The sequence below is a fragment of the Carassius auratus genome, unplaced genomic scaffold, assembly GCF_003368295.1.
Source record: "Carassius auratus strain Wakin unplaced genomic scaffold, ASM336829v1 scaf_tig00023162, whole genome shotgun sequence".
Classification (NCBI taxonomy): domain Eukaryota; kingdom Metazoa; phylum Chordata; class Actinopteri; order Cypriniformes; family Cyprinidae; genus Carassius; species Carassius auratus.
The window spans coordinates 27,874-50,838 of NW_020525238.1; the positions used below are offsets into that span (position 1 = coordinate 27,874).

Below are 22,965 nucleotides of genomic sequence, written 5' to 3' on the forward strand. Positions count from 1 at the left end.
ATAACTAGATAATCAGTACAAGCATCAAAATATGATTATCATTTTGCCTACTGAATAAGCAAAATAACCCTGTTCCCATCCACTGTGCGCACTTGGTTTTTCCTGTTTTTAACTTTCCTGGCATTGGCATGTCAAATCTCTTTTCCACACTCACAGGGCAAAGTGCTCCAATCTTTCCTATTCCATTTTTTTTTTTTTTTTATATTATAGTTTTTTATTTCTTCAAAATATTTCCAGAGGACATTTCACTGGAAAACATGCACTCAGTTTCCATTCATAGTCAAACATAAAGACCATCACTCGTGCTTTCATATTGACTTGTTGATAGGCTGCCAGATGTGTCCACTTTGTAAGCAAATTTAGTGCAGGAAAAAATGTATTTGTTGAAATCTTTTCCAGATTTCAGTATGGATTGATTTGGTTGTTTTTAAACCTGGTAAATGTATTAAGCTTATAATGAGCTACACATTGTCTACATCAATGTACAGTTAATGTTTATCACATTTCATCACATCAAATAAATGGAGAACACAACACATTGCTGTTTTGTCCGAAAAACTTAGCGATATCAGAAAATGTAGACTATCACAAAAAAAAAAAAACAATCCAACTACTCGATTTGATTGAATGAAGCACTAGATAAACCTCTGGCTGGCTTGTGTCCAAAAAGGTAGCATAATCTCAAAATGAACTTAGTTCACTCACCTCATTTGACTAAATTTTGGGCTTTTGAGTCTTAAAGGTAGGGTGTGTTAGTGTAGAATATTTTGTAATGTTTAGTTTATATCAGCACCTGCAGATGCAGTGAATGAAGGATGCTGGGATGAAAGTTAGGTAAACAAAGAAAGGTGGTCTCATTCCATTTGATGGAGAGCACATTTTTTTTAACAGGTTTTGCATCCTTTTCCTGAACATAAATGACTTCACTATCACTCCATTCTTTGTTTTGTATGTATTCCCTTTTCCATCTTCCTGCACTCTCTCCTTCCTGTCCCTTCAGCTGCCAGTGTCACTGTTCAGTGTTTGGGAAGTTAAAAAAGGACCTCAGGGTCAGCCGTTTTCACAGAGATTTAAAAGCTTTCTGGCTCTTGATGATGAAACAGACTTATAGAAATTGTATTGTTGCTGAATATAAATGGTGCTAACAAATAAAATTTCAACCACATATGTTTTACACAAGATTGACCACTTCAAATCATACATCACCAGCTCTTACAGTGGGGAAAATATTAATTTGATCCCCTGCTGATTTTGTAAGTTTGTCCGCTTACAAAGAAATGAAGGGTCTGTTATTTTTTATTGTTGGTTTATTTTAACGTATAGAGACAGAATATCAGCCGGAAAAAAATCCAGAAAAAAACACATTGTTCTTGACTCGAGAACGAGTCAAATGTTCGTTTGTTATCTGGTTCGGCTCGGTGTTCATCTTCAGTTCTCTCTTCACAGCAGTTCAGTCAGTGTACTGTTTGAGTAAATTAATTACTCCAGGATATTGGTTTATTTTAACTCAGAGGGAGTGTCAGCCACGTTAAAAAAGTTAACAGCTTAAGTAATTTGTGGATTAATGCTTATTGGAGACGCAAACCATTTCAAACGATTCAGTTCGATTTGGTGAACTGGTTCAAGAAGAACCAGTTAAATGGAATGATTTGTTCGCGAACCGGATATCACAAACTGATTTGTATTGAACTCTCTCACAACAGACCCAGAAGAGAAGACAATGCTGAATAAAGTCGTCATCTTTGTTATTTTTGGACCAAAATGTATTTTCGATGCTTCAACAAATTCTAACAGACCCTCTGATGTCACATGGACTACTTTGATGATGTTTTTATTACCTTTCTGGACAGTATACCGTACAGACATTTTCAATGGAGGGACAGAAAGTTCTCGGACTAAATCATAAATATCGGTGTTAAAATATCTTAAACTGTGTTCCGAAGATGTCTTACGGGTTTGGAACGATATGAGTCATTAATGACATAATTTTCATTTTTGGGTGAACTAACCCTTTAATACTAGTACTTATTTTGGCCTTTCGCACCGCTTTAGTCTCATAACTAAATGTACAGTATTAAAGTACTGGGACGATTTTGCGCGAACTATTTCCCAGTAACATTTAAAGGGTTGCATAACTTGCATTTGCTGCGACCGTGTGTACTAGGAAATGACTAGGAAATTGACAGTTATGTCATTTGTGAGTGGCGTTCAACAACGTTAACAACAGGAGGATAGAGGACACTGTGATCGGGGCTGTGTTCTTTTGTTGTGTTTCACGGGTTTCACAGCAATGCACATGGAATGTCGATTAATACATAAAGCAATTGAAAGAACGGAAAGAAGGTCTAAGAATCTCCAACGACAACTGGCATCCATCTATCGCTGTGCATCATACTTGCAAAATAATTTGACACTATGTTTACACTGTGTTTGTTTTAAATGATGGCGGGTGAAGGCGTTTTCTAAATCGTCTGGCTAATCAATGTCTGCTTACGTCACGGTTAGTACCAGTTGTGCTGGTTAGACCCTGCTCTGGAGTAGGATCTAATTTGGTTCTCGAAACAGGCAGTCTGGTACTAAAATCGCACCTAATTCCAGTGGTGCGAAAACGCCCAGAAGTGGGTAGTTCCACAATAGGTTTAGGTACTGTGAAAAGTGTGCAGTGGTGTGAAAGGCCCTATTATTATATATATAATAGGGCCTTTCGCATAGTACAAGAACTGTACATTTGTTTCTGGAACTAAATCGGTGCGAAAGGCCCTATTATTACTTAGTACTAGTTCTGAAGAAACATCTGTTTCAAGCACAGAGTTAAGACATTTTTTGTAGTTGGTCACCAGGATTGCACACATCTCAGGAGGGTTTTTGATCCATTCCTCTTTAAAGATCCTCTCAAAATCCTTAAGGTTTCTTGCCTGTCGTTTGGTAACTTGAAGTTTCAGCTCCCTCCACAGATTTTTTATAGGATTGAGGTCTGGAGACTGGCTAGGCACCTCCATGACCTTAATGTGCTTCTTCTTGAGCCCCTACTTTATTGCCTTGGAGGTATAAGGTCATTGTCATGTTGGAAGACCCATCCATGACCCATCTTCAGCGTCTGGCTGAGCGAAGGAGGTTCTCATCCAAGATTTTACATCACCCCATCCATTTGGCTCTCAATGGAGTGAAGTTATTCTGTACTCCTTAGCAGAAAAAAAGCCCAAAGCTTAATGTTTCCACCTCCATGCTTGACTGTAGGGATGATGTTCTTGGGATCATAGTCAGCATTTCTCTCCCTTCAAACACGGCGAGCTGAGTTAATGCCAAAGAGCTCAATTTTGGTCTAAACTGAACACAGCACTTTCTCCCAAGCCTTCTCTGAATCATTTTGATGTTCTTTGGTAAACTTTAAATGGGCCTGTAGAACATGTGCCGCCTTAAGCAGGGGGACCTTGTGTGTGCTGCAGGATTTCAATTGCAGTGTAGTGTGTTACCAAAGGTCTGCTTGGTGACTGTGGTCCCCACTGTCTTAAGATCATTAACAAGCTCCTCTTGTGTAGTTCAGGGCTGATCGCTCACATTTCTCATGATCATCCTTATATACCTAACCAGCTGACATTAGGAGTCACTTCTGCTTCTCATAACCAGTCTGTGGGAGCCAGAATTCTAGCTGGTTTGTAGGTGATCAAATACTTATTTCACTCACTGAAATGAAAATCAATTTCTAACCAGTTGTGTTGGTTGGATCAAATTTTGCATGATGCCAGTTCTTTGCATGCAGGAGTCAGAGAACAACTCACATATGTGTGTTTTTTCGGGGTTAATCTGTTAATTATCTGTTAAAATAAACCTACCGTAAAAGTTACTGACCCTTAATTTCTTTGTAAGTGGGCGAACTTACAAAATCAGCAGGGGATGAAATAAATATTTTCCCCACTGTAATTTAAAAACTGTACAGTTATTTTCAGGGAATCTTGAGACACGGCTGATGATATGATATTTTGGGATGCAGGTGTGACATGAATGGTTTGCATTGATGTTGTTCATGTCTTTGTCATGTCAGGGCACTCCAGTGTTTGTGCATGCTGGACCTTTTGCTAACATCGCCCATGGAAACTCCTCTGTCTTGGCAGACAAGTTGGCTCTTAAACTAGTTGGAGAAGAGGGCTTTGTTGGTGAGTGCACACACATACAGTATGCAAATAAACAAACATGCACAGAAACTGAATCTGCTTTTTATAGTCATACATTCATTGACCAGAGTTAAAGGCTATGTTGGGGGTAAGTTAGAACAAAAACAGCAGAGTTGTTCTCTGGTTCAAACCAGACTCCTGCATGCAAAGAAATGGCATCATGCAAAATTTGATCCAACCAACACAATTGTTTTATGCTTGGTACCCAAAAGGTAACCATTTGTAATGTCTGTTTAAAACACATCCAACATGTCTTGTTCTAGAAAAATAGACTTTTAAATTTTAGATTCTCTGTATATAAACCTATAAACTTTATTTTAAGCAATGCAGTCCTGTTTTTCTAATAATTAACATTAAAATAAACATTCAATTAAATAGAATTACATTATTTTCTATATGGTATTGAAAATTTAATGTAAAACATGTAAAACATTACTGTTAAAAAGTTCTCTTTGTTTTGTTTGTTATTGAAAAGTTATATATATATGATATTTGATCACAACTGCTGTAATAATATGTAATATTACAATTTTGAAATATATTCAGTTAAGTTATTTTAAATGTACTTTATTGTGATGAAAGCTGAATTTTCATCAGCCATGTCTTTAGTGTCACATGATCTAATATAAGCCTATATAATATCATTGTAATATATTGATCTGGTGCACAACATCTGGTGAAACATTTAAAGTTAGTTGTTTTATTATTATTTTTTAATGCATTCTTACTGGATAAAAGTAATTTATATATATATATATATATATATATATATATATATATATAAAACTTAACACAAAATTAGGACTCGCAAGTAGCAACTTGCATTAGGGTATTTTCTAAACTTAAAGGCTAATCAGTGCTATACTAAGTGGTATGTCTAAGTGGCTACTTGGCTAGTGGAATGCATTGCTGTTATGCTAAACTCTTGGGGGTGGGGGACTGGTTTAACTTAACCATTTATATCTTTGGTTATATAAAATGTGACCATTTAGCATGTTAATTAACCATTTTTCCCTAGTTATGACGACTTTCAAATTGAAGGAAATAACAACTAATCCTCTCAGGGTCAGCACACCTGAACATACGTGCTTGCAAAACACACACACACACACACACACACACACACATACACACACACACACACACACACACACACACACACACATACACTCACTATCTTGCCATCTCTCCTTCACTTTATCACTTCCTCTCTCCATTTTGCTCTCATTCCTTTGCTCCTCTCTATTCTTTTTATTCTCTATCCCTCCCCTGCCCAGTGACATGCCCAAGACACTAAAAGAATGCTGGGAATGGCGGAGGCCCTGTGGTCCACACTAAGAGCAGTGTAAGCTTCACCCCCTCATTTAAGGACAAGCTGAAGTGTGTGAGCCCAATGAAAACACTGCCTACCAAACCAAGCCAAGCTGTGTTGAGTTACAGCTTCTAGAATTTCAGATACTTTTTGTTATGCCTGAGTTTCGGCCAGTGTGTAAATAGTAAATTCTTCTGAAATAGCTGCATGATTAATCGAAATATTACTGAAATCACAATATGTGTTAGTGCGATTATCAAATTGCAAAGGCTGTGATTTAATTGAATATATGTGCTGCATATTGTAGATTGTGTTTTTATTCACACTGTTTTCAGCATCTCAGCAGCTCGGTTCGGAGCAATGTTTATAAACTGTCTGTTGACAACAATGACAGTAGTGTTGGGCGATATGGTCATTTTTAAAATCGTCATATCGTCAGCCCGTGAGATCGACGATACACGATATTACCGTGCATGTGTGGAGCAAGACAGAGACTCGTTGTTCTTGTCATAGAATAACTATTTGGTGTTTTAAACCGCACAGGTGTGCAAGAGAGAGCCTATGGAATCACCAATGATAAAAAAATATATACTTTCAAACATACTGACATAAAAATACTGTATTTAAAACAGCTTGTTCATATATAGTCTGACGCAACGGTCATATCGCGTGTCCTGTGACAAATTTGCCGCATCTGAGCACGGAAGTTATCAATCTAAGTATTCTGCTAAATCAGTCAATTGTGAAAATCAATAGTAGATTTCATTTAAAGTCCAGCAGTTTAACACTATTATTGGGCCTAAACGAACACGTAATATAAAGTATTTAAAACAGGTAAGTTCATATATTTGAAGTAAAGTTGAATTGAACTGATGCTTCAGTCATACAGCGCTCCGGACCGTGCACCTCATGACAAGACCGACACACCGCCATAGAAACAAGAATAGATGCATTCTTAGTTAGTGAGGGCTCGTTTAAAATATTGCACATGTATAGGCCGTTCAGATTAATTGTTAAAGTGCAATGAAATTTGTTATATCTGTTATATCAAATAATAAAATAAAAATGAAAATAATAACAAGGCGGTAGAGCGAATTAATAATCCATAGCTGTTCTCACATATACGTCATCACCACATAGTGTGTGTTATAAGTTAAGTGATCAGTCTTTAAGAGAAGGACTACGTGAAAACCACTATGGATGATAAGTTTGCTCTGCCGGCTTGTAATTATTTTGTCTTTACTTTATTTGTAACGCCAAGAAAGAGTTAATCTCTCATGTTTGAGAAGAGCGCGATGTTGTGTAGCTACCAGCCATGTGGGACACCAACTCCTCGTTTTCTATCTCTTTCATTTCATGGATTTAAAGAGTTATCAGAGTCAAAGCGCTACAACTTCTTCAGCGACAAGCTCTAATCCTCTTTTGCAGGCGCACGTTGTGTGTGTGTGTGTGTGTGTGAGTGAGTGCTGAAGTGAAATAGCTGGGCAGTTTGATACCCGAATTATAATAGGCCGCCTAATAAAAATAAAAATAATAAGTTATTATAATCTAATACATTAATAGGAGAATGAGCCTAATATCGTCTTGATTTTCGACAGAGAAATCTGCTTATCTCTGACTATCGTCAATACACAATACTATCGTAATTTTTTTTCCTTAGATTTTTTAACATTTGAAAGCGAAGAAATTAAGAAATATTGTAATTTTTCAGCAGCATGTAATTTTTTTTTACAGTGAAATATTAAAACAGTAATGTTTCTAATTTTAATCAAAGACTATAGAATACCCAAGACATGTCACACGTATAGTTTTGAATGGGGAAAAATGCAACGCTCAATATGGCAGCTCAATCGCAGGAAGCCCCGCCTTCTGAATGAAAGAGCCAATCGCTAATCAGTGAAGTCATTGCATCACTACAGCAACTGTTAGAAGCGTCCAGGTTGCTAAAGAAACAGTCAGCGCTCTGAGATGTGCTCTTAGGACTGCACATGCGCACTGTCTAATCTAGCCTGAGAAATAAGCTTTTTATAATGCTATTAGAGCAAAAGTAACAACATTTATGACACAGTTATTGTTATATTTCTTTAGCGATTTCAAAAAAAATGTAATCCCAATTCAAAGAGATAGTAGCTGCACTTGGATGCCTGAGAGGCATTTCAAAGATGGCCGCCGAGTGACATAATTTGTCTTAAAGAGACTTTGTTTTAATGTTTTACTAGTAATCATTATTATATCTTATTACATCTTTTTGAGGAATATCGATTAAATTTTTTACTTTCCCTCTCGTATTGGACAGCCCTAGAAACTTTACTAGAGGTCCCTGTGGAGGACAGAAAAAATTTTTTTGGATTTACTGAATTGCGAAAGACAAGCAGCTCTGTCCTGTGTTTGAATTCAAAGAAGTCCATATTAGACTTGGAGCATCAGCCTCAACAAACAGCAGGAATGCTGGGAGTTGTTGACTTTTGCAAAATATCATTGAAGGAGGGGGACATGTGTATGCGTTACCTGATGCCAAGGTATGCGTGGTATGTAGTGTTTTTGCTGCGGGTGAGAGGGAGGACGCTGCCTATCAGCTGATTATACACAACAGAAGTGCTTCACAGGAAAACTACCACAGTGCTCAGGAATACCAGAGCAACATGTTAGTAACCTTTAGTCTACTCAAACCAAAATCACTGCGCCCATGCCCCAGACTCACAGATGGTCTGAAAACTGAATTCTCTGAAGGTTCCTGAAGGGCAGTTACATTCTCCTTGCCTCACGTTGTCTTTGTGAATCTGTGCCTGACTGGTGTGTGGGTGACACAAGGCCTGGTGGTGTACACTCGTTTAGAGCGAGTCTCATAATCAGTGGTTTAGTTTATAAGTATTAGTATATATTTGTTTCTTCTGTGACCCTATACACAAAATAAAATGATTAAATGAGTATTATATGGTTGTCAGTGTTATACAGTAGGAAAAAGGCCATTCAATTTAGCATTTTGTACCTCCTTTTCACCCTTTCTTGTTTTCTAAACCTACCTTCCTTGCTTCCTTTCCTTCCTAAATATTAATTTTTTTTTTTTCCTAAAAATTACAACCAAATTACTTTCTAGTCATTCCTTTCTTATTACTTGACTTTCTCCTTTCCTTTCTTCCTTCCTAAATATTCCTTCCTTCTTTCCTTCCTTTGCAGACCTTCCTTTCTTTCTTCCTGTCTGTTCGGGCCACCTTCCTTCCTTCCCTAAACATTCCTTCCTGCCTGCCTTATTTTCTGCATTTCCTCACAAAACCAGTCATAAGGCGCACAGGTATATTTGTAGCAATAGCCAACAATACATTTTGTGGGTCAAAATTAACTTTGTTTTTTCTTTTGTGCCAAAAATCATTAGGATATTAAGCAATGATCATGTTCCATGAAGATATTTTGTAAATTTCCTATCATAAATATCAAAACATAATTTTTGATTAGTAATGTGCATTGCAAAGAATTTCATTTGAACAGTTTTAAAGGCAATTTTCTCAATAATAAAAAAAAAAAATGTGCACCCTCAGATTCCAGATTTTTAAATAGTTGTCTCAACCAAATATTGTCCTATCCTATCAAACCATACATCAATGGGAAGCTAATTTGTTCAGCTTTCAGATGACGCATAAATCTAAATTTCAAAACATTTACCCTTATGACTGGTTTTGTGCTCCAGGGTCACCTGATGCATGTGCAACTGAACAAAAGACTTCGCTTCAGGAGATAACCTCCGTTCAAAACTGAATGCCAGACCGCCACACACACAAACACACACTCACTTAAACGTGCAGAGCCTCAGAAAATATGCCAGACCTCTCTGGTGGAAATAACAACATTACCCTTCCCATTCCCTCCTGCTCCAAAAGCCTGGGAAGTAGCACAGGAAGCTTGCAGGGTTCTGGGAAAAAGGGATACGTGGAAATACTGCACACTTGCTTACCGTTCACTGGCACATACACACATTAACACTGATTAGTTTAAACACAAATAGTAAATGTCTCACATACACAAAACAAATAAAACTCGCAGGTGAAAGGAAAATCTAGTGGAAAATAGTTGAAAACCTCTTAAAAGAACAGTTTGTGATGATCGTGTTTTGTACACCGCTGGCAGCACTTCTTCAGTGTAAGGTTCCACTGATCACTCATTCAAGATGACCGTGACACATATGGGAGGCTTACATGCTCAGTCTTAAATGATCATAATTATATCCTAATCATGAATGAATGGCAATAACTCGATTAGAGTTCAAAACTGGACAATTAGATTACTGTATGAGTGATTTGTGCGGTGTGCTCTTATGCGGCTCTGTGCAATAATAATAAGGTATTGATACAGAATGTTTGTTTACTTGCACAATGGAGCAGTTTATATATCAACTTTATTTGCAAAAGCTCTCAACAATTTTCCCTGCTCAGTGACGGAGGCTGGCTTTGGTGCAGACATTGGCATGGAGAAGTTCTTCAACATTAAGTGTCGAACATCTGGGCTGAAGCCTGATGTTGTGGTGCTTGTAGCCACTTTACGGTCTCTGAAGATGCATGGAGGTGGACCAAATGTAAGTATGTATTCACACATCCCCGACTGACTCACATGATTGCCTGACTGCTTTAAAAAAATACATAGCCATATATTTACTACTTTTCATATTTAATATATTTTTGAAAGGTTACAGCTGGTGTACCACTGCCTAAAGAATATATTGATGAGGTAAGCAATGTTTATTTCCCAATCTTATGGCAAATGACCATATTTTTAGAGCAAATTTTTTAATGATTTAATTTTAGTAAGAGCTATCTATGTACTATCCTACTCCAACAATAAGTGGCGATGTTGCTCCCCAAAGGCAGGATGAGAATAAAGAGGGTTGGTAGGAGGTAGGGGAGTAAATGAATGAGTGTCTGCCCCACCTAGTTCAGGCAGAGGCCCAGAAAACATCATCTCCAGCCCCTCCAGCTTCCTTCTTCCTCCCTAATGTGGTTTGTGTTACTCAATTAACAGGGTAAATACAAACTGTGTTGTTGAAGCTAGAGACACAGAGGCGTAATGGGAGTTGTAGTCTAAGAATTACCGTACCTGCTTTTCATCAGTCTCTCTAAAGCAACCCCAGCTGAGAAAATAACTCAAGTGCTTAAGCTAATTGTGCGGTTCTGTAATGAGAAACAGAAAGCACCAAAGCATGTCTCCTGAGCTTTGGATCGCTATTCTCTGGGACTGGTTCTGCTCCACGAGCGACTATTTAGTTGGAAAAAAGAGCAGGAAGTTTCCTCTGGAAAGCTCAGCTGATGGGATGATGTTCTCTAAGACAAACCGACTCATCTTTCTAATGAAGAATGTGATTTATCATTCAGAACCAAGTTTTTATTAGATTTAGATGCTTAATTATGATTTTATTTAATTTTTTGTCTAGATAATTTTATCCAAATGTTCTTATTTAAAATCTTTCAAATTAAATCCTAATTAGATTTAAACTTGAAATGTAGAGGCTCCTTTTCTTCTTCTTTTTCTTTTTTTAAGATGTTGACTTTTTTTTTTGGTCAGAATTTGCAGCTGGTTGCTGATGGCTGCAGTAACCTGAGGAAGCAGATTCAGATCGCTCATCTCTTTGGAGTCCCTGTGGTTGTTGCTCTAAATGTCTTCAAGTAAGAATAGGTCTATCTGAAAAAACCATTCTGTTACATTAATTTTTTCGCAAAAACATGAAAAGAATATTTGAAAATGATGCTTCATCAAACCATTTTAAAGGGGTCATATGATGCGATTTCACATTTTCCTTTCTCTTTGGAATGTTACAAGCTCTTGGTTCATGAAGAAGATCTGTAAAGTTGTAAAGACAAAAGTCTCAAATCCAAAGAGATATTCTTTATAAAAGTTAAGACTTATCCACACCCTCCTAAAACGGCTCATTCTAACATGCCCCCACATGTCTTCATCACTATGTGGGAAGATTTGCATAATGCTGCCCAGATGTTCATGCGAAGAAAGAATGCGTATCTTTTATTCTCATTGTAGTATTATTGTTGCCGCCACCACCATGTCATATACGCTGTGTGTTTCACTGTGAGTGCGAAATTACTTTGTTTGGACTTCCAAAAGAGGACAATATCTGCTTCGTCATGCCTGGAGCTGAGCCGTGCTGGTCGCTGAGGATATACATCAACTTTGCACTGAGGATCGACTGGACAAAGCGGAGTCCTTCGTAGAATCAGCAGCATCATATGACCCCTTTTAAAAAGTCATGGTTGATGTAAACCAGAATATCAAGAGTTAAAGGGATAGTTCACCCCAGTAGTTTCAATTAAGGGTGAACTATTCCTTTAAAGAGAGCGTCTGATCAAAAGCAGCAACAGATGGTGTCCAAACTGAGCTTATTGCATGTCTGGAAGCCCCCCCCCCCCCCCCCCCCCCCATTTTTGATTAATGACCATGTTTAGCCAAAATGTTGCTGTTTGCCCTGTAATATTTGGATTTGCTTCTCTTTCTGTGAAGGACTGACACTCAAGCAGAGATCGACCTGGTGTGTCGCATCGCAGAGGCTTCTGGGGCCTCAGCTGCTGTGCAGTGTCATCATTGGTCCAGAGGTGGGCGGGGCTCTGTAGAGCTGGCACAGGCTGTGAAGAAAGTAGCATCTCAGAAGAACCATTTCCAATTCCTGTACAATCTGCAGGTAAGGCCAGACACAATTATTAATACTACAAACCCTGACAAAGTAAACACTGATCTTAGGTAAAACACAAATCCTCACTGAGAGCAAATTGACCCTGATGGATGGTTTAAACATGATCCTATTTTGTACAATGAGCTAAGTGTTGCTCTCATTGTGTATATGTCAGGTTGAGGTGGAGGGATATAGGGCCATCAGCTGGTTTGAGTTAACCTTAGTGAGGTTGTGACTTTGATTAAGTGATGCTATGAAAGGCGTAGTAATCTCTGCTCTTGGCTTCGCCTGTTCTCTATTATCCTATTAGAGGTCTGGACACTTGCTATACCAAACCTTCTACACAAAGAACTCACTGGGGGGAATTTATGACCACCAGATAGACGGAAGCTACGTTTCAGAGCTGAAAATTCAGTTACTTGAATGTTAAATGATTTTTGTTCATTTTCCATGCATCTTTCTGTTAAATAAGCCATGTGGTTTTTTTTTACAGGATTCTATTGTCGAGAAAATTCGGACTATTGCAAAGAAGGTTTATGGTGCTGATGACATAGAGCTTTCACCTGAGGCTCAAGCTAAGATAGACTACTACAATCAACAGGTGAGAAGGCTGGACATTTACACTCACATCACTGTGATATTTGGGCTTTTTTTATTTAATCTTAACTTATTAAAGGGGGTTGAAATGCTCGTTTTCACTCAATATCCTGTTAATCTTGAGTACCTATAGAGTAGTACTGCATCCTTCATAACTCCAAAAAGTCTTTAGTTTTATTATATTCATAAGAGAAAGTTAGTCTTAATTTTTGAAACTTTGTCCATGTTTAGCATGGGAATCCAACTCTTTAACAGTGTAAAAAACTCAGTATGCATGAAATAGCATTTCACCCCCCCTTTAATCTATAATTTATATTATCTTAAAAGCTATATAAATATTGTAATATTTAATATTTATCTTTTAATTTATATGCACCAATATAACAATACATTGTTTAAAAAAATACAGTATTTATCTTTATATACTTCATATACAAGAACATAATTTTTAATTAATTGATTGAAACTGGGGATTTGAACAGATCAGATTCATAGAAATCTGCCAAGTCTAGTGACATTTACAATGTCAAAGATTTGAAAGCTTCTGTTTGTTCACCATTTTGAAGTTTCACCATCTTTTGACGTACAAATGTTTAATGAGCTGTGTGTTCGAAGATATTAAATAGTTAGATAATCTTGGCCTAATGGGTTTGAATTAAATTCAGTGAAGCAGTACATCTCACAACATGTTGGCTAATAGATGTCAAGAGCCCAGAGCCAATGATGATAATGTCTCTTGTGGATATTAACTGTCTGTGGATCTCTCACAGGGTTTTGGTGCTCTTCCCATCTGCATGGCCAAGACCCACCTGTCTCTCTCTCATATGCCTGAGAAAAAAGGTGTTCCCACAGGTTTTATCCTGCCGATCAGAGACATCCGTGCCAGCATCGGGGCAGGCTTTATCTACCCTTTAGTTGGAACTGTAAGTGATTAATCTTGAAATCTGATGGAAGCTCATCTATTTCCATTCTTTTCCTTTCTACATATCTACCCTTTCCTTCCAGATATATCTGATAGCTTTCACTTATTTGATGCCATCCACTGCCTCTTCACCTTACTTTCTTTCATTACTTTCTTTGCTGGTAAGTGAATGTTTGAGTTACTAATAGGATACAGGATTACGATTGAACCTATGATCCTATGACCTTGTTAGGGCTTTTAAAAACAGCGCTCATGCCAAAGTCCTCTACCTTTATGTTTTTGCTCTCTAAAAGCCAATATTGCCTGACCTAAGGCACATATATCTCTTTGTCTGACTTCCTGACAATGTTTGGTCAAGGCAGTTTTCATTTAATGAGAAGTCTATTGGACTCTCAGTTTGGATTCACGATGAAACCTGTGAGACGGTTTGATGAAGCTCTGTGAAACAGCCCTTAGAGCATGTGATGAGGTCAACTTGTGGATGACCCAGGCTTTTCTGTGTGTGCACGAATATTTGTGGTTTTCATTAAGATACTCCGTCCCTGGATTTTTCTCAATGTTTTCTCTACTTTCTTCCTAAATTCCAGTCAGACTTCCAGCAAGATTCATTATTCTCCAATTTTGTTTGTGCATTTTAAAGCTATAAATTAAAAAAAATATTGATAAACATGTTTGGAAATGAATGTCAAAATGTAAAATATGTTTGACTGGTTAAATGTGATCATTTTGATTTGATCGTATTGTGTTGTGCTATCAACATATTGCTTTATTTGAGCATTATGACCATCTGGATTTTTACATTATAGTGCCCCTGTTTGATCGAGCCAGCATTTTTGAATCTTTTTGTCGTTGTGTGTTTTGTTGGCTGGGTGAGGCTTAGGGAAGGAAACGTATTTCCGGGTTGAGAGTGAGGTCCTGGCTGCAGAGTGGGGTCAGGGTCGGGGTGAGGTGTCTGTTGTGTGGCATGCTGGGAGATGGGTGACTGTGACACAGCCCGTCCAGTCTGTCCCCTTTCATCTCCATGGGCCTGCTGCGGGACACACGGCCGGCGCACATGACCCTCTCACATTCAACCCATCTAAGAATTTACTGCCAATGCTTTGAACTTCATTGCAATCTCTTCATCTCTGTCGCAGTTCTGTTTTTCTTTATTTCTTTCCTCAAAGGAGTCCTTATTTAGTTCTTTCGCTTGTTTGATTGCAATACATTCAGATGTCAGAATCAGTGCTTAAATTTTTGTTCACTTCCAGAATTAAATTTAATTTCTGATAATATACTCACCCCCATTTGATCCAAGATGTTCATGTTTATCTGTCTTCAGTCGCAAAGAAATCAAGGGTTTTGGAGGAAAACATTCCAGGATGTTTCTCCATATAGTGGACTTCAGTGATGGCCAACGGGTTGAAGGTTCGAATTACAGGTTCAGTGCAGCTTCAAAGGGCTCTCCAGCTGAGGAATGAGGGTCTTATCTAGTGAGATAATCGGTCATTTTCTTAAACTAATAAAAATTTACTTGTATTGCACTAGAAAGATCACACGTAACATAGGCGGAAGTACCAAAAGTATTTTTTTAAATAAGCCTCTAGCATTTATTTGATCAAAAGTACAGAAAAACAGTAATGTTGTAAACAGAAATAGTGATTTGTGAGATAATTTTACATTTAAAATAATTAAGTATTTCTATTCCATATTTACAGCTACTAAAAAGATTGCTCTATTTTACAAACACGTTTCCTGTCTTTCAGTCATAGTCACCCTTCATTTTAAATGCCATGTAATCATTATACAGGCAAGTCATATCTTTTCCAATCATTTCTGTATATTACTATGTGGCTCCGGCTACAAGACAGGTGTGTGTTATTCTGCCTGTTACTGTTACAATGCTAGGCCCTGAGGGACAAAGCAGGCATGGGGGGTTACAGGAGGAAGTAACTGATGTCATGCACCAGATATGTGAGGGAGGGGTCAGCCAGAGAACAATGGGACTCAGCGGATCTTAGCTTCCATTCAGCTCGGGAAATTTATTGCCCAAATCCGTGTCCGCTGTAAGCCTCACAATGAATTCCTGATGATACTGCTGGAAGGCTTATGGTGTTTTGGCAACCTGACCACCACACTGACATGAACACGTGTCAACAGCAGACTGGTGCAAAGAGCATGTTCGGTAGAAAGTATAAACAGACACAATGGTCTGCGGGAAGGAAAACATGGCCCATCTGAACCAATTGTTCAAATGAATTAAGTTGCCATTTGTTCTTGAACAGTGACTACATAATGGAGTATTGTGTATGGAGATAATTGTGGGAATTTTTGGGCTTAATTTAGAATAGCAACTAGATTTTCAGTTTATTTGCGTGGCAATGCTCATATGATGGCACGAAGTGAATTCCTAAAGTAAAAAAACAAACAGCTGAAGTGCAGATTTTAATCCTGATCAATAGCTGAATTCCTTGTATGTTTTTTGGCACAGAAGACATCTCAACACCACACAGGCAAGCGGATGGCCTTTTAAGGGAATTTGCTGAAACAGGGTTGCATTTGGTTTAGTCTTTATAGGTGTCAAGCACCATAGATGCATTGATTCCCCCTGTATTGTTTTCATCATCTTCTGAATTCTTTGAATTTGACATAAAAATTCTGAATACATTATCATCTGCAAAAACAAAGTAAAGTCCATTTCAGATATAGGAAAGGGTCAAAGCTTCAATCTGACCAATCTGGGTTTAGCCTCTTGCACTTTTGACAATAGTTTGGCATTTTGCAATGAAACTCCAAAAGTAATTTCCACCCTGTGCCATAAGGGTACTTAAGCAAATTGGAAGAAAGTGCTGTTTATTGGTAAGAGGTTTGTACTGTTGCTGAGTTTGTCCTACATTTGAATAATTTGGATTTTAAATCTTTGGGTCATGTGGAATTCAGAGTTGATTAATCCAGTCTGTGGAGATTTACCCATTGTGATGTCATGCTGACTTTACCTTTTGTCAGTTTGCCAGCTTGTTTTACTTTTAGATATATAAAAAAAAGATGAATTAAAAAGTAATGAATTTAAAAGTATTAAGGTTTAGCTCAAATGAGTCAACTGGTTCACGTTCTTTTTCTTCAAGTTAATTTATTCTGATAAGTTATTAAACAGCTCCTGGGTTGTCATGCATGAGAGGAATCTTTCTTTAAAATATTTAAAGCTCTGCTTGCTGTGATGAGGATTTGTTCTAAGAAAAGATGGAGGGTTGGGATGGATGATGTCTTTCTTTATTCTTAGATCATGAAAACAAAGGTTAATCAGTCCTGAGAAATATGAGCTGAAGTATTTCAGATTGATAACATTCATGGCTTCTTTGGATCTTTATATCTAAGACCTCTATGAAAATGATGGGCTAGTTTTCATTCTCTGGGCAAGGTAAAATTGCTGGATAAATGATGTGCTGTTTTCTCTCTTTTTCTGTCTCGGCCTCTTTTTGTAATGATAATTTAATTAAGATAATTCATTTATTTTTCCTGAGTCTCACATGTGTGCCAGTCACTTGATTTTAATCTGTGGTATTTTTAAGGTTGTTCATTTTTCTTTTATGTAATCAATTGGTTTGACCACTGGCTATAGATTTTGTTGTAAGGGAAATAAAATGATGACCTTTATATTTTACTTTTAATCATTTAATCCTAAATCTGCATACGTTTTTAAACTGAGTAAATATTAATTATTTGTATATACTGATCTGATTCTAAAACATTACATTACGTATCGTTTTATCACAATTGTAGTAGACACAACAGTTTCAAGATGATGGCAAAAATTGGGAGCCACTAAAGACCACAATTGTCTCTTTAAAAAACAAAAACTGCATTCATTAGGTGATATATCTGGTTTTAGTGTTTCCATCATTAGGTTATGTTTATAATTGAGATTTATATGCCAGAGAAGTCGTTTGGAAATAACAAGATTTGCCTAGAATAGATGTTTGAAACCATTTTTTAAGAATGACTTTATGATCTTGAAGTTAAATAAATCTAAAGGACATTGACTAATTTAATCACTTGTAATGAAAACAAACTATGTATCAGTTATAGTCCTCTAAGTGCCTTAACATCATTCAACAAACCTTTAGTTCACACCGACTCTTTTACTTTGTGCTGTGATATTTTATTTAAACTCAACTTTTATTTAAATTTTTTATTTATAAACTTTTTATTTACTTTTATTTAGTTTCTTTTTTCCTTATACACTGAATTATACATTTCTTTCAGATGAGCACCATGCCAGGCTTGCCTACGCGACCCTGTTTCTATGACATTGACCTTGATCCTGTGACGGAGGAGATAAAAGGACTCTTCTAAAGACATTTCTACAGTCCCACACATACTTTTGACCAGTAAAAATGAAATTAAGAGTGACAGAACAATGAGACAATTTTGTTTTTGTGTTTTGCTCAGGCCACACAACAAAAAGGTCAGATTTGATTAAATAAACCTAAAAGTCTCTCCTTTAATTTCTTTCCCCTCTTTTTTGCTTTCTCCCATTCTCAGGTGTTCCTCCGTGTCCGTGTAGGCCTCCGTTCATATGCCACTGATTACAGCTCATCTACTGCCTTCTAGCAATGAAACTACTGAGTGTTAGATCAACAAACATTCCTTCTTCTGTTTTGCTCAGGGTTGTTTTTTACCAAATGTAACTCCTGAATGTTAACTACTTCATGAATTTTGTACTTACCAGTGGATTCTTGCTTTTCCACAATTTATTTTTTATACTTGTTGGTTTGGAGACTTGGAGTTTTAGGATTTACATTTCATTTTTCTTTCTGTAAATTGCTGTTTACATAGCGTTTTAGTGTTTACAATTGAATGACGCACAAAAGCTTTTAAACTCATTCTACATAGCTAACATTCCATTAATGCTTTAATATTTCTGTCTTAAATGTTTCAGATTATTTTTTTCAAATACTACTACTATTCTCCTTGTGTAGCATTAAACGGTTTCAGATATTTGTTACGGACAAATATGTTCTGAATCTTAAGTCTGAGGTGCTTTTTTTTAGACACTACACCAAACAAAATTACAAGTGGTGTTAGTGGTTTGACACCTGTTCTCTCTCTCTCTCTCTCTCTCTCTCTGTCTCTCTTTCTATTATAAATGAAGTGTTGCATAGATCTGACTACCTGTGAATGCACATTTTCAGCGTGCATGTGGGTACATGCCAGAAAGTCTCGTTTTGAGACGTTCCTCTGTTATCTGTTATTCTGATTACTACAGTGCTACGTGAGTAAAGAAGAATTCCATTGACTGTCGCAATAGATATGTACGCTTGAAAACCTGTATTTTCCCAGTGATGATAGATTCTACAATGAAAAAAGCAATCCGAACAAGTTGACAACAATAAAACAATACTGAACATTCTCATTCGTTCATTTTATTTTTGTTTATCAATGGGCCACTGTTTCCAAAAATGTAATGGTTCAGCATCCAGTGTGTGTGAGAGAATGTATTAGTGATGTATGAACGAGTTAATGAATCACTAATCCATATTGTGAAGTCAGACTGTTGGTCCACAAATATGAAATTCCTCTAGATTAGATTTCTTGGTCTTTTATCCGAATGAAGAGCTGTGATGTATTACACAGTAGCAGACGACTGACCCCCACAGGGTCTTTCTTTTCTTTTGCCTCTACAGGATGCAGTCCCATCAGAGACACCCTGTGAGGGCCGCAGTACTCATTCATACCCTTTCAGAGAGAGGCCTGTTGCTTCTGTCATTGATGACACAAATAATTAGCTGACCAGCTCAGCTTGACATCTCAAATACTCACACACAAAAACTTGTAGTCTCTTGTACTTCTAATCTCTTGCCTTTTTTTCTTTTTCTTTAGGCACTTAAAATGAATGGCCGGTTGTCCAGAGTGTCATTGTTCCTTTTTTTTCCATGTTGTAAAAAAACAAATAGATTGTGTGCTTTGAAAGAGGGGAAAGTAATTATTTTATTATTTAGCACATGGGTTTTTGTTGCTGCTATAGTGACTGCTGCCCTTTTGACCTTTTGTAAGACTTTTTACTGCTTATTTAATGCATTTCACCCAATACTGTGCAGTTTAAATGTATGGGGTTGGTAAGATTTTGTCATGAATTTGAACACATCAATATGCTGAATTAAAACATTTCTCATTATCAATGTTCATAAACAGTTGTGCTGCTAAATATTGTGGAAAACACGATACATTTGAAAGGATTCTCTGATGAATAGCAAGTTCAGTAGAACAGCATTTTGTTGAAAAGGATTTTCTTTTGTAACAATATCAATGCCTCACTTGTTTTCACTTTTAAACAAATTATGGTGACCCCAAACTTTTGAATGGTATCATATAACAATATCATTGTGATTATTGCAGCATCAGCCTGATAGCCTAACAAATACTGGGAACTCTGAATTAGCTGTACTGACGTCAGTCCTTTTATAGGCAATTCATAAAGTCCACGTCTATGTCAAGAATCTCAAATCAGGCATGTTTCAATTAAGTTATGTTGTTAGGGTCACAGAGATCCTGCTTCAATTATTTTAGGACTGTTCTTTTGTGACATTTAGTCAAAATCTGGCAATTCAAGCACCGATTATTTAGATTATTTTTATTTGCCTCATTCAGCATCAGCTAAAAGGCAAATTAAGTCGTTATTTACTAATAACTGCAATTGCTTTGGGTTTCAGCTTATTTGTCATTGGGCCTCGTTCTGCACCAAGTGTGTGAGGGGTCACACTGGACAAAGTCAATGTTACTTAATTCAATTACAGTGTGAATGTATTACGATACAGTCTGAACCTTGATTAAATTAGGAGTCCTAACCTATAAAATGTTGGATATTAGTTAATCACTGCTCTAAGTAATAAGAGAGTTTTTTTTTTTTTTTGAGGGCACAAAAAAAATAACTCCCTTACACTCTCAAGACAGGTCATGATCTGAGCCTTTTTGCTTTATGTCTTTTTTTAAATTATGGATTTAACAATGTGCTCAAAACATACCACTTCTCTTACCACCACAAACTACTGCCTCTAAATATGGTCTGGGTATTTCTGAAGGGCAAACATGTCCTCAGTCCATTCTTGAAATGTTTTTCCCTCTTTTATTATAGCGCATGTTATCCTATAACAATGGCCAATCTTTCTCCAATCGCACAGCATATAGGCATCTACAGGAATGATCTTTGCATAACATAAACATAACCAAATTACCCTAAATCTACTGCATAATGCATTTGGTATTCTTAATAAACCTGAATGTATTATATATTTTAATCTTAACCCTTACACTAGGTGTTGTTTACTTCTCTACACAAAGAGCCAGTGTATCGTGCCACCACGAGGTGGCTTGTGCACACTTGGTTGTGATTCGCAAGTGGCCTGTAATTTATGCATTTAAAGCTTGTAAACAAAATGCTTTGAAACACAGCCAAACATGTAATTAACAGAGAGAGATAGGGACCTCACTGCATGGTTGGTTTAGATGCATGCATGTGGATGCAAACTAACAGTGCCCTCTTAATTTGAGATTTCCTGCGGGAACACGTTCCATGGGCTGTATTTCTGTGGAGGCCCCAATGTTGACATTCCCCACTGTCTGTAAATAAACCAGGGCTGAAGCTTAAGCTTTAATATTTTCATTACTGCAGCTAGCTGCATGCCATTGTAAAATGAATGGCTCTGCATATTTTTAATTTACTAAGAAAGGCACGTGCTGTAATAATATCTTAATATTCTATGGAATTTCATGAGCAGTTTAAATAAAAGAAAGCATGTAGTTTATAATGAGCAATTTTGATTATGTTCACTTGGGGGGGTGGGGTGTAAGACATTTTGTTACTGTAACTATACTGAGTTGTAATGGTAACAGAAACCAATGTGTTCAGTTATTTTTATTAGTGAAATTACATTTTCATTTTTATTTTAAATTAAGAATTACATCAGCTTATAAATCAGAATGGTAAGTTCTTGCCTCAGAAGTCTATTTTGTCCATCTAAATCTTCTATAATTTGCATGATTATCCAGAGGATGTTAGCCAAATTCAGTTTGTAATTGTGTAAACTGATGGTGCTGCACTCCCAGGTCCCTCTCTCGTTTGATGCTGTGTAAGGCGTGTCCTGGCTGCTCTCCATGTGATACTGATGGGAGGAGGGCTCCTAAAAGTGGAACCTACAGACCCGTTTCAACATTTTCCAAAGCAGACAACCCTCGGGACGGACTGCAGGGCGCATTAACACAAGCTATTGGATAACTACTTCATTTTGAAGACTCCTTATTTGACTTAGCGACGTTATTCAGCATGGGAGCGACACCATCCGTGCAGCGGGACGCGAAGAGCCCTGAAGATGCGCCAGAGGACATCGGCGCGGAGCTCAGCGACACTCAGGATGGAGAAAACGTAGACGGCAAGGTAACACTGCGTTTGAAAAGTAATATTGTCGCTCTGATGTGACGTTTTGGATGTGTGTGGATAGAAGAGGCGTAAAACAGTTAACATGCTCTCCTAAGTATCCCCATTCGGGACCCCTTGAGTCAGATGTGTGGCGCAGCTAGTTACTGTTGCTGTATGTAAACATCTGATTCCTCTGACAGCTGTGACTGCGCTGTGCGCTTTCTTGATTCGCCTTAGCATGTAGGCCTATTCGAGAAAACGTTCAAACGTGTCTATTCTTAGAGCTTTTCTTCAAGTTTAATGAGTACATTTGCAGTGATGCAGTATTGAGGCAGTCAGGTTGACTCCATCGGTTATTGCAGCAGAGGTGCGACACTTTTTTTGGTCCAGACAACAACAACATGGGATGTCGTCAGAGAACAGAAAATTGAGATTTTCTTTGGAGATTTTTCAAGAAAATGACTGCATTTCTATACCGTTCACAATTCTTCAGGATGAATGTGTATGTTCTCAATATTTTATGACATTGTGAGTCAGAATATCCGCCAGGTTATAGGCTCATTACTGTTTGAATATGTTTACTTGACTTGAATTATCATTCAAGTAGTTCTGCTTCTGAATATATTATTAATATTTAAGTGCAGGAGTGCTGTCATAATGAATATTAGCATAATGTTGCAATTAATCAAAGTCATTTATTTAAATATCACAATAAGTGCCAGACATAAGAGTTTCTAGATGGCATAGAGTAAAAATATAGTCAAGTTATAATTTGGTTATATTTTAGTATAGGTCTATATTAAACATTCCTTACTCTTTGTGAATTGTTAAACAACAAGTGGACTGGAACAGGTTGTGACTGGAGCAACAGCAATGTCCCTTTTTCTGTAATCCAGGTTTTCC

At 37.2% G+C, this 22,965-nt stretch overlaps 1 pseudogene; it reads left to right on the forward strand.

Annotated features, from left to right (window-relative positions):
- Positions 1-19,095, forward strand: part of LOC113077679 (monofunctional C1-tetrahydrofolate synthase, mitochondrial-like) — a 35,354-nt pseudogene extending 16,259 nt beyond the window's left edge.
- The last annotated feature ends 3,870 nt before the right edge of the window (positions 19,096-22,965 follow it).